Source organism: Lycium ferocissimum, chromosome 3 (assembly GCF_029784015.1).
Source record: "Lycium ferocissimum isolate CSIRO_LF1 chromosome 3, AGI_CSIRO_Lferr_CH_V1, whole genome shotgun sequence".
NCBI classification, from domain to species: Eukaryota; Viridiplantae; Streptophyta; class Magnoliopsida; order Solanales; family Solanaceae; genus Lycium; species Lycium ferocissimum.
In genome coordinates, this window is record NC_081344.1 from 1,271,217 (window position 1) to 1,287,536 (window position 16,320).

At 35.5% G+C, this 16,320-nt stretch overlaps 1 long non-coding RNA gene and 1 pseudogene across 2 annotated transcripts in view; one reads left to right on the forward strand and one right to left on the reverse strand.

The window, feature by feature from the left end:
* Nucleotides 1–10,340, reverse strand: part of LOC132049159 (uncharacterized) — a 45,243-nt gene extending 34,903 nt beyond the window's left edge. The window contains exons 1-2 of one of the 2 annotated variants that reach the window (XR_009413058.1): nt 10,165–10,310; nt 8,965–9,589 (exon numbers count right to left, since the gene is read on the reverse strand). This is a non-coding gene — a long non-coding RNA (uncharacterized LOC132049159). Of the gene's footprint in view, nt 1–8,949; nt 9,590–10,164 lie in introns of those variants that run through there. The other variant, XR_009413057.1, reaches the window with a different exon arrangement.
* A 4,069-nt stretch (nt 10,341–14,409) lies between these two features.
* On the forward strand, nt 14,410–15,740 carry LOC132050732 (putative germin-like protein 2-3; annotated as a pseudogene).
* Nucleotides 15,741–16,320: the final 580 nt, after the last annotated feature.

Consider the following 16,320-nt stretch of genomic DNA (forward strand, 5'->3'; position numbering starts at 1 on the left):
CTGGCCAAGGGAACTAAAAAGGAAGGCTTATATGCATTGGAGGATAACAACTTGTGTGCCTTAACTGCTACACAAGACTGGAAGAAATCAGACACTATTTGGCATACTAGATTAGGACATCCTAGTTTAAAGTCTTTACAAACTTTAAGTAGAAATAGTTGCATTGATGTTAGTAGTTGAATAAAGTGCCTAGTGTCCGTTCTAGTTGTCATTGGGAAAGAGTTGTAAACTACTATTTAGTTTGAGAAATAAAATTAAGAAAGAACCTTTGTTAAAAATTCATCAGATCTCGGGTCCTCAAGCCTAGCTGAATCATCTCAAAGATACGAGATATTACGTGGTGTTTGTGGATGATCGTATAAGATATTCATGGGTGTATCCTTTGAGAAATAAATCAGAATTTTTTGGCATTTTTCTCAAATTCCAGAAAATGGTAGAAAGGCAGTTTTCAAAGGTCATAAAAAAATTTCAAATAAAGGATTGAGGTAAGTAGTTCATAAAACCGAATTCATCAAACATTTGGAAGATCAGGCATCATCGACATATTGGCCTAACAACAGTATCACGAACAAAATGGAATTCATTAACGAAACACAAGCATATAGTCAACCGGACTAACTTTACTATTTCATGCCAAGTTGCCTTTGTTCCTACGGTAGAAGATTCGACAAAGCAGTTGTTTCCATAAATAGATTGCCTTCATCGTATTGAAAACGGAAACGCCTTTTGTTAAGTTGTTTGGTGCTCAACCCGACTATAACAGCTTAAAAGTGTTTGGATGTAGGTGTTTTCATACCTAAAGTGGCCGCATAAAGTTCAAAAAAAACTTATCCTTGTATATTCATAGGTTACAGCAGCTGCATGGGTGATATAGGTGCTATCATCCTTTAATGCTAAGAGTATATGTTTCTAGGTACGTGATATTTGATTTAGGTCTCATACCCTTATGTCCACCTGATCAAAGGTGCAACACCTAATGTTTCAACACACTTAGCCACTTTACCGAATTTTTCTCTAAGTTACGTGTACAAAATTCGGAGAAGGCCGTTTCAGTGATCACGATGATCACGGATCATGACTTTGCAACTACCGATGGTATCACTTCAAAGTAAGTAAAGTGCCTACCGACGGTGCAACTATCGATGACACTCAACATAACATGTTGCTTACCAAGAACAAGACAAGCATAAAGAACTAATCTTGATCATGCTTCAAATGCAGAAGTTCTAGATGATCATAATGACTCTGATGATCACATTGAATATGATGATCATTTTGAGTCTGATGATCACATTGAGTCAAGTACAGCACAGGAAAATACTGTTTCTGTCAATAATCCTCAAGGTATACAACAGTTGGATTTCTCAAAAATGGTTCAATCCCGCTAGTCAACATCAAGAAGAACAAATGTCAGCTCCGCATCATGTCCTAGACTCAACCAATACAACATAAGAAGTTGTCGTGGCCAAGTAGATCCTACAACTGATGGTAAACAAGGCCATCACATGGTGAAAAGGTACAAGTCTAAGAATGTCCCTATAACACATATTTCTCATACTGCTAGCAGAATAGAGACATATAAGGAACCAAAGAAATATTAAGCAAGCTTTGAAAAATCCACACTGGCTTCAAGCAACGCAAGAGGAGATCGATGCTTTGCATAACAACAAGACTTGGATACCGTGCCTAAAACAAGAAGGATGAATATAGTTGGCTCAAAATGGGTGTTTAAAACCAAGTCAAGCAGATGGAACCATAGACAAGACATAAAGCAAGACTAGTTCGCTAGAGGCTTTTCTCACCAAGGAATTGACTTCGAGGAAACTTTAGTCCCGTGATTAAAGCCACTACCATAAGAGTTGTGTTGTCAATCATGGCCAAATTTCAAATTGCGTATCAAGTGCCTAGATGTCAAAAATGCCTTTCTACATGGTCATTTACAATAAGAAGGTATACGAGCCAACCTCCCCAATTGTTATACCCCATTTAAACGGTGGATTCATTGATCTCGTGTATCCCAATCATGTAAACCTCCGTCTCCTAAAGAAGTATCAGATGGATCCTCAAACACCGCACCTAGTAGCCTAGTTTGATGATTCAATTTTTGAATTTAAAGGCTTAACACATTTACTTCATCTAGGAAAAAAATTCATTTACAGAAAGACATCTGACTCTTTCTTTGGTTATACTACATTGCAAAAGAGGCACAATCTTACTTTTGTCGTAGGAGACGAGTAGATGATATCATAATATTAGCCAGGTAGAAGTAATAATTAAATGATGTCTAATCTAACAGATTATCATCACACTAGGCAAAGAGTTTGCAATGAAGAAAGATGATGCCATCTTCTCGTCCTCTTCATTTCTTCTTAGGCATTGAAGTCAAGCAAGCCTCATAAGGTACTATTCAAAGAAAACACTCAAAAGCCTAAACACGGACAATTTACAACTTGAGTCAAAGCATATATAATCAGGAAAAACCTTATTAAACATGATTCCTAAACATCTTTAACAAAACAAGAGTGGTTATACATAGTCTAATAGATCATATTTAACAGTAAAGAAAAACCATGGAAGAGATTTAGCGATAGATTTGACTTTCCACTTTTGTCTAAATCTTGCACAAAAGGACTGACGTCAAACATCAAAACAATGGAAATAATGAAACTATATTATTACATTAAGATGGGGGCAATATATGACGTTTAATACTTTAAACATTACGGTCAAACAGAGGACTGTGATCAAAGTCTGGATTTTGTATAGAAGCATTGAACACTAAACTTATCGGGAGTAAAAGAGCTCGATATCACTCATGCAGTTCAAATAAAAACATCGCAGCAGCAAGAACATGATTAAATAAAAAAAACATAAGAACACACCTAGTCCAAATAGTGAGCATCTCATCGGCGTGTCAAAATAATCCTCGATATGTCAAAAACCAGTAGCAAAACCAAAGGAAAACGTCTCGGAGATTATCTCATCATAATATGCAGAATCTCCACCACTTAAAAGGTCGTTAGCAAAGATTATATGGTTATTCCATTTGTATGCAGATTGAAAATATGGGTTAGGTTGTCCAACTACTAGAGATCAACTATAGGTTACATCATCTATCTATTGAGCAAAACACTACATTTAACCATACAAATAGGCATCCAACAGAAGATCTTAACATAAGTAGCAAGATCAAGACATGCATAAACATACAGAATTGCGAGTATAAAGCATTAGCATCTACTGCTCAAAAACTACTGATGATAGCTAATTAAATTAAACACGGATCACCTACCTTCTTCATGATATTGGCGTGTACATCAAAAGAGTTCCTATATTGATTAATCGTGATAAACTTAAGTGCTATATCTATATATGTTGGCTATTTTTTCAGTTAATCTCGTGACGACTATGCAAGGACTAAACATGTTGAAATGGACCGCCACTTTGTTGAAAGGGAAAAGGTGAAAAGCTCCCCTAAAGGACAACTCTGCCTATACGAGAGTTGTTTTTTTTGGTCAAAGGATCAGCCAGTTGATATATACACTTAGACTTGACAAAGCAAGTGTTTTACTAGTTTCAGAAGCAAGTTAGGAGTGGCGCTTCCTCCACCCACCAGAGGGACCTTTCGAGAGAAAGGAGGAACAAAATCTGTGTTGAAGATAAGGATCCTGATATACAGGATATACCGGATATACACAAAGATATACATTAGTGTTTGTTATCCGGCTACTTGAGTTGTAGTTACTTGAGTTGTAGTTGTACTCAAACTCTTGTATGTATCTAGTTAAGTCATGATAAGGCTTAGGTAGTATTGTTTGTATTAACATAGAACTCATGTATTTCAAGTGCAGTAGGCTAAGGTCTCTATGTATCTTCACTCCTATAAATGGAGCACATGTACTCAACTATTCTTATCAATCAATAACAAAGTATTCCCTCTGAGTAGCTTGAGAATTCTACACTTATAAGTTGAGGAGGTAAATGCTTTTTACACTGTGAGTGTACAGAAGTTAGTAATATTGCCTTGATCCCTAAGATTAGTAGTCCATGTTTTCGACAGGCAAGTCAGTTTAGACCTATTTCTTGCTGTAATGTGCTTTATAAGTGCATTTCCAAGGTGATATGTCAAAGACTGAAGGGAGAAATACAAACAATTGTAGCAGAAAACCAATCAGCATTTGTGCAGGGTAGGTCCATGCTACATAATGTTCTTATATGTCATGACATCCTTAGACACTATAATAGACAAACTACCCCAAGGTGCTTAATGAAGATTGATTTGAGGAAGGCTTATGATATGGTGAGTTGGGAATTCTTGGAGGAAGCATTAAGGGGATATGAATTTCCAAACAGCTTCATACATTTGATAATGGCCTGTGTAACTTCTCCAATGTTCACAGTTAAAGTCACCAAAGGGCATGGGTTTTTTTGCAGGAAAGAGGAGCCTTAGACGGGATCCAATGTCACCCCTATTGTTTGTGTTAGTAATGGAGTATTTTTTAAGAACTTTGAAGTGCATGGGGGAGCTGCCTGATTTCTAGTACCACCCAATGTGCAAAAGAATAAAGCTGACTCATTTGATATTTGCTGATGACCTCATGATTTTTTGCAAGGGTAACATAAGCTCTATTTCTAGAATTATGGAAGCACTAACTCATTTTAGTGATGTGACAGGACTACAAGCAAATATGGACAAGTCTAGTTTGTTAACTTCTATTGAGGACAGGTTTTGTCTTAGGTTCTTTTCCTATTAGATACTTAGGATTACCACTGACTTCAAAGGGATGGTGTAAAATGGAGTGCCATAGCTTATTGACAAAATTACAGCAAGGATAACAAGCGCATACTCTAAATAACTATCTTATGTAGGCAAGTTGCAGATTATTAATGCTGTCCTATTCTGAATCCATAGCTTCTGGAGTTCTGTGTTCATTCTACCTCAGAGTGTGATCAAAGAAGTGGACAGAATATGTCGAGCATACTTACGGGGCAAAGAAAGAGGATACCAGAAAGATTGCTTTAGTGTCATGGGAACATGTCTGTTGTCCAAAAAAGTTTGGGGGTCGAAATATCAAAGGAAGCAAGCTATGGAATAAGGCATCAGTAGGGAAGCTGTTATGGTAATTAGCGATGAAGGAAGATATTTTATGGATAAGGTGGGTGCATGAAGTTTATATGAAGAATGTAAGATGTGGCCTTCTTTGGCATGTGCCAATTTACTTGGTCACAAGTATTTCTTGGAGCCAAAGTTTGATTTATTCTTGGAGAGCAAGTTTGTGTGTGAAGGAGAAAATCTTTTCTCTTAGTACTACTTGGAGCCCAAGGATTTGCTACTATAAGTAGAAGGTTTCTCTTCCATATTAGATACACCAATTTGAGAAGAACTTAGTGAGTTTGTGTTCTTCTATAGAGAGTATTTGTAAGAGAGTCGTGTTGGGAAACACTTGCGAACCCTTCTTTAGAGTGATCTTGTGAGGTTATTCTCTTGGGGTTTTGGGATATTAGAGTATTTAATTACTCTAATTTTGTACTCTCTTTTGTTGTTTGTACTCTCTTTTGTATCCTTTGGTGTTAGTAAATTGGTCCTCCTTTGGTTGTGGATGTAGGTCAAGTTGACCGAACCACGTTAAATCTTTGTCTCCTATTATCTTTGTTATTATCTTTATATTGACCGCTTTGTCTAATTCCGCACTATCCCGGACTCCCGATCCTAACAAATTGGTATCAGAGCCTAGTTAATCCGGGTTTTATTCTAATAGTCATCATGACGATAACAAAGATTTATGTTGAGAAATTCGACAGAAATGCAAACTTTGGGATGTGGCAGCTGAAAATGGAAGCTATCCTGGTTCAGGATGGTTCGGATATGGCGCTGCAAGGAAAGGAGAACCAATAAAAAAAATGATGAATGAGGAATTTGCCAGCCTTGATAAAAGGGCGAGATCTAGTATTATACTAAATCTCTCTGATGATGTATTACGTGAAGTAGCTTCGGAGACCACTGCTAAAGGCACGTGGGAAGACCTGTATATGAAAAGGACAGTAGAGAATAGACTCTGCTTGAAGCAGAGGCTCTACACATTTCATATTGATGAAGGTGGAGGTGGAGTTCTTGAAGTCTCCCGAGATGCTCTTGTGGTTATGAAGGCACGTAAGTCTGGGACGTTGTATACGTTGTTGGGATCTGCTGTTGCAGGTATTGCTACTGTTTCGACATCAGATGGATCTCCGTCTGATTCTGACATCATGAAATTCTGAAATATGCCCTTCAGGGCTTTGTGGAGAAGGTCGAACATATTTACTATATTGGCCAAAATTAGGCCAAGGTGGAGATTAGTTTGTGTGTGAAGGAGAAAATCTTTTCTCTTACTACTACTTGGAGTCCAAGGATTTTCTATTACAAGTAGAAGGTTTCTCTTCCATAATAGATACACCAATTTGAGAAGAACTTAGTGAGTTTGTGTTCTTCTATAGAGAGTATTTGTAAGAGAGTTGTGTTGGGAAACACTTGTGTGAACCCTTCTTTGGAGTGATCTTGTGAGGTTATTCTCTTGGGGGTTTTGGGATATTAGAGTATTTAATTACTCTAATTTTGTACTCTCTTTTGTTGTTTGTACTCTCTTTTATATCCGTTGGTCTTAGTAAATTGGTCCTCTTTTGGTTGTGGATGTAGGTCAAGTTGACCGAACCACGTTAAATCATTGTCTCCTATTATCTTTGTTATTGTCTTTATATTGACCGCTTTGTCTAATTCCGCACTATCCCGAACTCCCGATCCTAACAAAGAATAATGAGGATATCTGGACACATATACCACAGCAGGACTCAAGTTGGTACTGGAAGAAAATAAATGCTTTGAAAGTAGATATGCACGGCTGGTACTCATTTGGAACTATGTGTTGAATCCAGGGGGCAGTACTCACTTACTCAGAGCTACATCTCATTATTGTGACATCTTACCAGGCTTGGAATCTCAAAGCTGATTTGGACTGAAGTTGCACAGCCTAAACATAGATTTACACTGTGGTTAGCAATGCAGGATAGACTGTTAACTAAAGAGAGACTCAAAAGATTGAATATACAGGTAGAGGATGATTCTTGCTGTTTATGTGATAGATTGGTGGAGGAAACTCATAAACATCTATTTGCTGAATGTGAGTGGACAAAAAGGGTCGTATATGCAATGATACAATGGTCTGGCATAAACTTTCCTACTAGTACAGTGAAGCAGATTCTAAGCAGGGTGAGGAACAAGCATTGGAAAAACACAAGGAATTGATACCAAATAAGTTATATGGAGCAGTTGATTTATCATGTTTGGAGAGAAAGGTACTGGAAGATTTTCAATGGAATCAATGTAGATACAATTGCAGTAGTGACACAGATAAAGAGGGAATATGTAGATACACTTGAGGTAGTTAAATGATCTAGGAAAGCTTACAAATGTAGATGGATGATACATAGATTCTTGATGTAATTAGAGATCAACTGGAGGCTCCTTGCTCTTAATACCCTTCCTAGAAGGTGATTAGTGAGATTGAGTGCTCTTTAGGTGTATGTTTTGTTTGTTTGTTAATGGTAATTTACGTTGGTTACTAAAAAAAAATAAAGTGAGTGAGTTGAGAATCATGAGGTCTCAGGTTCAAATTTTAACAAAGGCAAAAGAACATTTTGTGTTTTCTTCTTATTTGTCCAAGCCTTGGTGAGACAACGTTATTTGATACCTGCGCTGTTGGGAGGTAACAAATATCGCATCGAATTAATCGTCGTGCGTGCAAATTGACAAAGACACATGATTAATAAAAAATAAAAAAAAAAGATAAATGACAGCACAATTGCATGATGCATGTGAATTAGAAGGGAAAAAAAAAAAAACAAACAAAACAAAACAAAAAAACTAGAAGGTAGTTGTTAACTCGCATGGCAATAGTCTTGAGCAGACAAGGCATGGAGCTTTGCTTGTTTTTGGCCACTAAGCTAGACAAGAATGCCATCACTCGTTTTTTTTTTTTAAAAAAAAAAAAAAAATTAATTAATTTCTCTTATATAAAATACATATGACTTATGAGTCTTTCTTTCACTGTTATTATTTTGCATTTTTTTCAGTTTCCACTCTGCTTCATTCTTCTCGCCCTCCTTTTATGACTTAAGCAAAAGTGCCACAGTTTTCGATAAAGATAAGTCGTGGTTTTGGTTTTCAAAAAGCAAGAGCATATTCCATTGTTGTAAGTAGAGTTTAGTAAGACTATAATATGGCAAAACAAAAACTTGTATAAACACATTTATTTGGGTAATTTTTTGATATCGGATACCGTTGTGAATAGTAACGGATTTCAGAATTTAGACGTGATATCTTTTGAGTTGAAAGGGTAGTAGATCTAGTTTTACTTATATCGTGCGTGTATATAGTTCAATCTCAAAGCATTAAATCCAATCGTTGGATCCGCCATTGATAACAATGACCAACAAAAGGGCTGATAGTACTCATATTTTGAAGAAAACGATGAAGGAGAAATTCTCGAGGAGCAGCGGAGCTGTATTCGAAATTCAAAGGATAGCGGTCCCCTTTTTTCTCTATCCTTTTTCACTTAAATACCAGGTTATTAGGGTTCAAAACGTGCCTAATTCACACATCATTTGCTATACTCTTACTACTAGACCAAAGTTTGGGACAAGATAGCAAATAAGGTTTAATTTTAGGGCAAATTTTCTCTGAACTCCCATCATTTGCGATTTAGGTTTCTCAAACAAAAGTTGTGTTGATATCAACTACGGATGTATATAGGTAACTAACATATCATATTGCTCAAGGAAGACGATTTTTTTTTTTTTTTTTTAACTTATGCTCTACATAAGGAAAGTTCAACAACATTCCATTTGACATTCATAGTTCGAAAATAAAATTGCATATATCTAAAGTTTCAAATGAACAAGTAGAGACTCTTAACATGATAACAATAGCACATTACAATCATTATATTACAATCCCCACATAATTTGTACACGAACAAATAGACCCCTAACATGATAACCAAAGAAAAATTGGAAATAGAAGCACAATACAAGCACACCGTAGAAATAGCACCTCACTTGCCCTTCACGGTTATGTTTTTGAAAAATAATCATTGCCATGGAATTTCAATTTTTACTGGTGAAACTCCATGCAAGGGTCCTGAAGTTTTATTTGTGAAATTTGAAACTTCATGACATTGATTATTTTTCAACAAGAGCTGAAAAATGGCTATTTGTGAATTTTACCACACAAGCATCTACTACAAAATAAAATATCATACTACTTTTATATATTGGGAGGAAAAAGGACCACTTTCCTGCTACTAGTTTCACTAATCATAAAAGCATTTTGTACTTGACTAACTTTAGACTAAGTACAAATGACTTATTATGATCTTTAACAAACAAGATTCCTAGTTAATTTGTTTTGATCTTTGAATTATCTTCTTGGAGCTTTGTGTTACTCTTCTCCTCTGTCATCGTAGTCTCTTTCTTGTCTTTGTAATCATTGTTTTGTGGTGGTTTAGTATTTACGGGTGGCCTTGGTGGTGGCCTCCTTGTTGTATTTATGCATCTCCTGCAAATTAAACACAAAAAGTCCAACGAATTCAAGAAGAAATATTATCAATCAGAAATATATCACATGAACGTAATGAGGAAACTGTCTAAATTTACTCTTCTGCTATACAAAATATTTTTCGATATATTTTTCACTTATGGTTAAGAGTTATCCTTCGCTATCAAAGGCGGAACTACGATTTTGAGTTTATGAATTCAGATTCCAGAAAACACAGTTTACTGAGTTCTTGAAAATTATTTATAAATATTAAGTAGAATTTTTAACACAAATATAAGGTTTGAGTCGAAACTATTAAGTTCTATCGAACCCTAGCCGAAGCTATAGCTCCACCTCTGTTCGTTATACTTTAGGTTGGAGCTCCATTAGATCTAGTTAAAGGCAAATATGAGATGGTTTTCTAACAACAAAGGTAAGAGTTGACACCAAAATTTAACGAAGATCGATAAATTAAGATATCTCATACAGTAAATAGTTATTTTTCACGAATTTTTCCTTTAATAAAGATGATATAATATTGCATGTTTGCATGCATTTTTGGAAGAAAATACTACTAGGTATAGTTGTTAACTCACATGGCTATTACTGTCTTGAGCAGACATGGCTTGAAGCTGGGAAATATTGGCATGGTTTTGGGCACTAAGCTACATGAAAGAGCCATTAGCAAAGAAATTGAAGTATATAGCTAGTCTTATTGTGGTGTTCTTCATAAGGCAAGCAGTGATATATAAAGAGCAATATATCACTGTATAGGGCATGCAATCATTGACCACTGAAAAAAAAAAAAAAAAAGAAGAAGAAGAAGAAGAATTATAAAGAAAGACTTACTTTTAGTGAAAGAGACATTAGTCTTTAGTGGCTTTCATTTTCAAAGGAGTACAGTTTTGTGCAAGGACCATGTATAAATTCTTTACACCATTAATATATTACAATAACATGTAATTTCTTCTTACCACCCGATATCATATACGGTCAAACCTCTCTATAACAAAGATCATCTGGTTCGAAATTTTTTAGCTATTATAGAGAATGACTATTATACACCTATAACAGCATTGACATTTAAATAATACTTCCCTGTTATAGGCAAAAATGATGCATAAAATCTAATTTTCATTTTTAATTGTCAAATTCTAAGCTTTTTGTATAACGAAAGAAAATCGTTTAATGATGAAAATACATATATTCATATGAGATTTTTTGTCATAAATAGTGTATTAAATGATCAAATAATTGGTCAAAATCTCTACACTTATTATTGGTAATCATAGATATCTTATTTTTATAAAGATGGTTAATTATTATATTACCCCAAAAAAAAAAAAAAGATAGCTATTATATGGGGGATAATTTTATAAAGAGCGTACTATTATAAAGCTGGTTGTTGCTGTTATAGGTGAAATGTTGTTATAGAGTAAAATATAACATAAAAAATTAATTCCGAAAAGTCTTGGTTGTTATAGAGAGGTGTTGTTATATGCGGGTGCCGTTATAGAGAGGTCTGACTGCATTAAAATTGAATATTATTTGTCATACATCATTCTCTCCAGACCCCACTAGTGAAATTACATTGGGTATATTGTTGTATAGAAGGTGTTAAATCAAACTTAGTATGTTCTTTCTACATTATCTCGATATAAAAGAAATGCGGCTTATTGCATTCTCCTCGTATGCGATCCGGGGAAGGGTCGGATATATATAACTTAAATTCTTTTCCGATTACTTTCACTTTATTATTTTTATATGTGCACAATTGTGGATAAGCATGTTTCACAATTTTCCTTAGCTATTGGTTGCTCTTTTTGACCCCTTTATTGTCCCATGCTGTTTGTCTTCTCACAATTGCGGCATATGCTCAATTATGAGAAAGTGTCTTTTTTGTTTTCCAAGAAAAGGCACTTCTATTTGTTTTCTGGAAACATTGGGTTCGATCGTGAAAGTTCTAATTTTTCATTTTTTTGGTAAACAGCCCATCCAAACACAGCTTATTTTTCAGATGAAACAAATCATCTAAATCCAAATTACTCAACAAAAAAAAAAATGTATTTCTAAAAGCTTCTCCAAAAGATATTCTTTAAAAGTCTGTCAAATGACATAGAATGCAATATGATATGCATAAGAAATAACACTACATATTCGATGTTAAATATAATGAAAGAAGAATTTAGAACCAGAGGCAATTTAAAATTTGAAATTTATAAAATTCTACAGTGACCTCAAGTTAATGTACAATAATAATTGTGTTCACAATCAACTATTGTATACATATGACTAATACAGATACAATGTCTCTTGCAAAAACTACTGGATTCACGTGAACCCGTAGGTTAAAATGTAGATCAACCTCTGCTTGTTACCTCCATCAAAATAGATATCAGGTGATGTTTGAGCTAACTCTAACACTTCGACTATTTAATCGAATACATATTACCTTCCTAGCTTCGGATTCTTAGACAACACTAGCTTTTGCCATCACTAGCTATTTCTTGTTTCTTGGGAACAGAGAGTGCAAAGGACAGAGATGACTAATTCATCTGAGTACTTATTACCTTCCTAGCTTCTGCCATCACCAGCTACGACTTCGTTGCCATCACTAGCTTCTTGTTCCTGGGAACAGAGATTTCAAGAGAACAGAGATGACTAGCTTAGATTTCTAATTGAAAGATAAAAGAACACCCGATGCTTTAGATTTCTAATTGAAATATTTGGGCAAGTAAAAGAGAAAAACAAAAAAAACTATCTGAAAATTACTTACTATTTAACAGTTATAAAGGGACACAAGACAAACCTTAGAATTAAACCTCTGCTGTATCGTCTTATTAAGATCATTTTTCACCTTAGCGTTTCTGATTGATTCATCTACACCCAGATATTTCAGACGCTGTGTACTCACAGATCCCCGGGCAAACGTCTTCATTTCGGGGCAGCTTTCAATCTTCACATTCCAAAGAAATGGAAATTCAAGAGCACGCTTCGTCAAAAAGAAATGCCCCAGCTTTGGTAGCTCGTCGAACACTAGCTTTCCCAACCGGGGAAATAAGGCCTCATTAGTCATTTGTTCTCCTTGTTGTTCCTCTTCTGTGATCACTTCTTCCATTGATGGACATTTTCTTATATCTAGTCTCCGGAAATTAAGAAAACCTCTGGCCACTGATGGAGACATGAAGTTTCTCAATTTGCCACACTCACTCACTTCCAATTGTTTAAGTTTGTTGACGTAGCCAGTTGGAAGTTGGTGGGAGCATAGAGCAGTTATGCTATGAGGCCCCTAAAGGTGTAGCTCTACCAGGCTGGGACAAGAAACCTGCAAATGTTGAAGGCCAATTGTATATTTGATAAGGGATGAAAATTCAATATGGCTTCAAGTACAAACCGAAAAATGAATCACATCTCATCTTACATCAAGGTAACAGGAAGTGAAAAGCTAATTACTTAAATGAAAGGGTTGAATTAGAATTAGCGTGATTTTTGAATTCATAAAATTTACTCCAAATGCAACAACATACCCAGTGTAATCCCACAAGTGCGATCTACGGAGGGTGGTGTGTACGCAACTTTACCCCACTGACAAAAAGATATCAGGATTTGTGGCTCTAAAATAGGGTTGTTTTCCCGAATGGTTGGTGAACTTTACCCACTTATCCGTTGTAACAATAAAGTTACAAAAACTTTCTTTTACCGCATTAAAGTTGCTAAACTTTACCCACTTAAAACAGTAAAGTTACTTACATAATTTTTGTTGGAGTGAACTATGTGTCAATTTCTTAGCAAATACAAATAATTAGAACGGTAAATTTTTGGTAATAGGTTATCACATGCCACTGGCCATGTAAGTGCTTAGCCACTTTATAAATTCCACATTAGAAAATAAAAAACAGAAAGAGAAAGTTGCTTCAAGTGACAAACAAAAACAACTATCTGACAATTATTTACTATTTAATAGTTAAAACGGAAAGAACAAGGGTGTTTTAATGCATGAGACAAATATAGCTGGTTATACAGTGGCACTATACAAACCTTAGAATTGAACATCTGTTGTACCGCCTTATTGATATTGTTTTTTACCTCAGCATCTCTCACCAGTTTTTCTACAAACAGACTTTTCAGACTCGGTGTACTCACAGATCCCAGGACAAATGTCTTCATTTCAGGGCAGCTTTCAATCTTCACTGTTATGAGAAATGGAAATTCAAGAGCACGCTTCGTCTGAAAGAAATGCCCCAGGTTCGGTAGCTCTCTAAGCACCAGCTCTTCCACCCGGCGAAATAAGGGCTCATTAGTCATTTCTTCTCCTTGTTGTTCCTATTCTGTTATCACTTCTTCCATTGGACAGTCTCCTATCCTTCGTATTCGGAGATTAAGAACACCTCTAGCCACTGATGGAGACATCAAGTTTCTTAATTTTCCACAGTACCATACTATCAATTCTTCAAGTTTGCCGAAGTAACCAGTTGGAAGTTGGTGAGAGCATGAAGCAGTTATATCAAGCCTATTGAAATATAGCCTTTTCAGGCTGGGACAAGAGACCAGCGAACGTTGAAGGCCTTGTATTTTTTATAAGAGATGAAAATTTGATATAGCTTCAAGTACAAAGCGAAAAATGGACCATATCTCATCTTACATCAAGGTTACAGGAAGTGAAAATTTTAGAATTTTTAATCCATGAAATTTACTCCAAGTACAATCTGACAAAAAAGTATCATGATTCATGCCTTTAACTAAGGGCTGAGGACATTGATGTCTTCTCAAGCAGTGACATTGATTCTGCTGCTAAGGAATTAAATGACATGACCATCAAGAAACTATACATGGTTGTCGAAATGGCTGCTCAGGGTGAACATGGTGGGACAGCAGAAGCCATTTATTCTGGCAAAGAAAAGATTAACATCGCACATTTCAAAAAATGTATTCAGGGCATTGTTCGATATTGAGTGCGTGTCTCGAGAAATTTAGGTAGGAACCATCGTTTTCCCGTGGACCGCTTTTTCGCATACGCCCATTGATGGGGTTCTTCAATTCATGAACTATTTTGAGGTTTTTATTAGGATTTTTGGGAAGCTTAGTACTGTAATTAGCGATTTATTTTTAGTATTTGTTCGAGCTTATTCGAAAATTCATTTGCTTTCTTCTCCCTTATTTATTGGTACTCTTTTTTCTTTGTTTTTGTGCTAGTGAGTATTGTAATCTCTGTTGAGTTGCACTTTGCACCTAATCCGAATATAATAGCTTGAGAGAAGGATTGCTTAAAAAAAAGGTTAAAGAATCCCACTATAATCAGGAATCGGAGTCCAGTATTTCATTTTCCTCTTATATACTCCCTGCAGTCCAATTTATCAGACATAGTTTGAATTAGCACGGAGTTTAAGAAAGAAACAAAAAAAATTGAAACTTATGGTCTTATACAATGTCATAACATTTGTGTAATAGCTTCTCATTAAAGGGTAAAAAACAAAGCGCAAAGTTTATTGTCAAATTAAGGATTGTGTCGTTCTTTCTTGAACAGACTAAAATAGAAAGTGTATCACATAAACTGGAACAGATGTAGTATTGTATTATGACTAGAAGATCAATGATTTGATGAATTTTCTCGCTGTATTTTTTTTCCATTGTTTCAGCTAAGGTAAATGGATTAGCATGCAAGGATCCCAAGTCTGTTGAAGCAGAGGACTTTTTCTTCAGTGGCCTACATTTGGCTGGAAACACATCAAACACTTTTGGTTCTAAAGTCACTCCTGTTAATGTAGCTCAAATACCAGGACTGAGCACTCTTGGCATCTCACTAGTTCGCGTCGACTATGCACCATGGAGAATTAATTCTCCTCACACTCACCCAAGGGCTACTGAAATACTCACATTCCTTTAAGATTGTCTTCAAGTTTGGTTTGTAACTTCAAATCCTGAAAATCGCCTTATTACTAAGGTCCTTAGAAAAGGCAATACGTTTGCTTTTCCTATTGGACTTGTTCACTACCAACGCAACGTGCAGTATGGAAATGCTGTTGTTATTGCTGCATTGCGTAGCCAGAATCCTGGAATCATAAGCATCGCTAATGCAGTTTTCGGATCGGAGCCAGCTATAGCAACAGATGTTCTTGCCAAGGATTTTCAAGTTGATAAAAGTGTAGCCACTCTGATACAACAAAAATTTTAAACAGCAAGTTTACTTACAAAAGGACAGATGTTGACAGAATTTGTTTGTTGTGTGCGATGATAAAGAGTGAAACGTTTATTTGTTTACTGTGTGATGATTTATTTGTTCTAGAATTTTTATGTTGTATGTACTTTGATGTCATTCTTCACTTAATTTCTTGAAAGTTAAAAGTGTATTGGTATGTAAATGGCCCAAAATTTTGTGATGAGATGATTAACTAGCAAAAGTAGATACAATGCAAGTGATGATCCTTTTTTTAGGAACTATAATAAGTTTGAGTTAATCGAATTTTTTAAATATCAAGAACCGAATTTGTTAGTATTCTAATCTGCTAGGACAATGACCGCGATCACCTCAAAATGAGCCTAAAATCCAAACAATGAACTCTAACACAGCCCTTGCTCCAAATGACTTGAACTTAGTAAAATCAAGCATAACCATATTGGTGTTAACACTCGATGAATAGGATTTCTAGCTCTTAAATCTTATAGAATTGTCTAAAACAAGAACTAACAAACTCAAAATAATGATCAGCAACTTTTGTTATAAGATAACATCTTGCCCGGTGTAGTCTTCATGA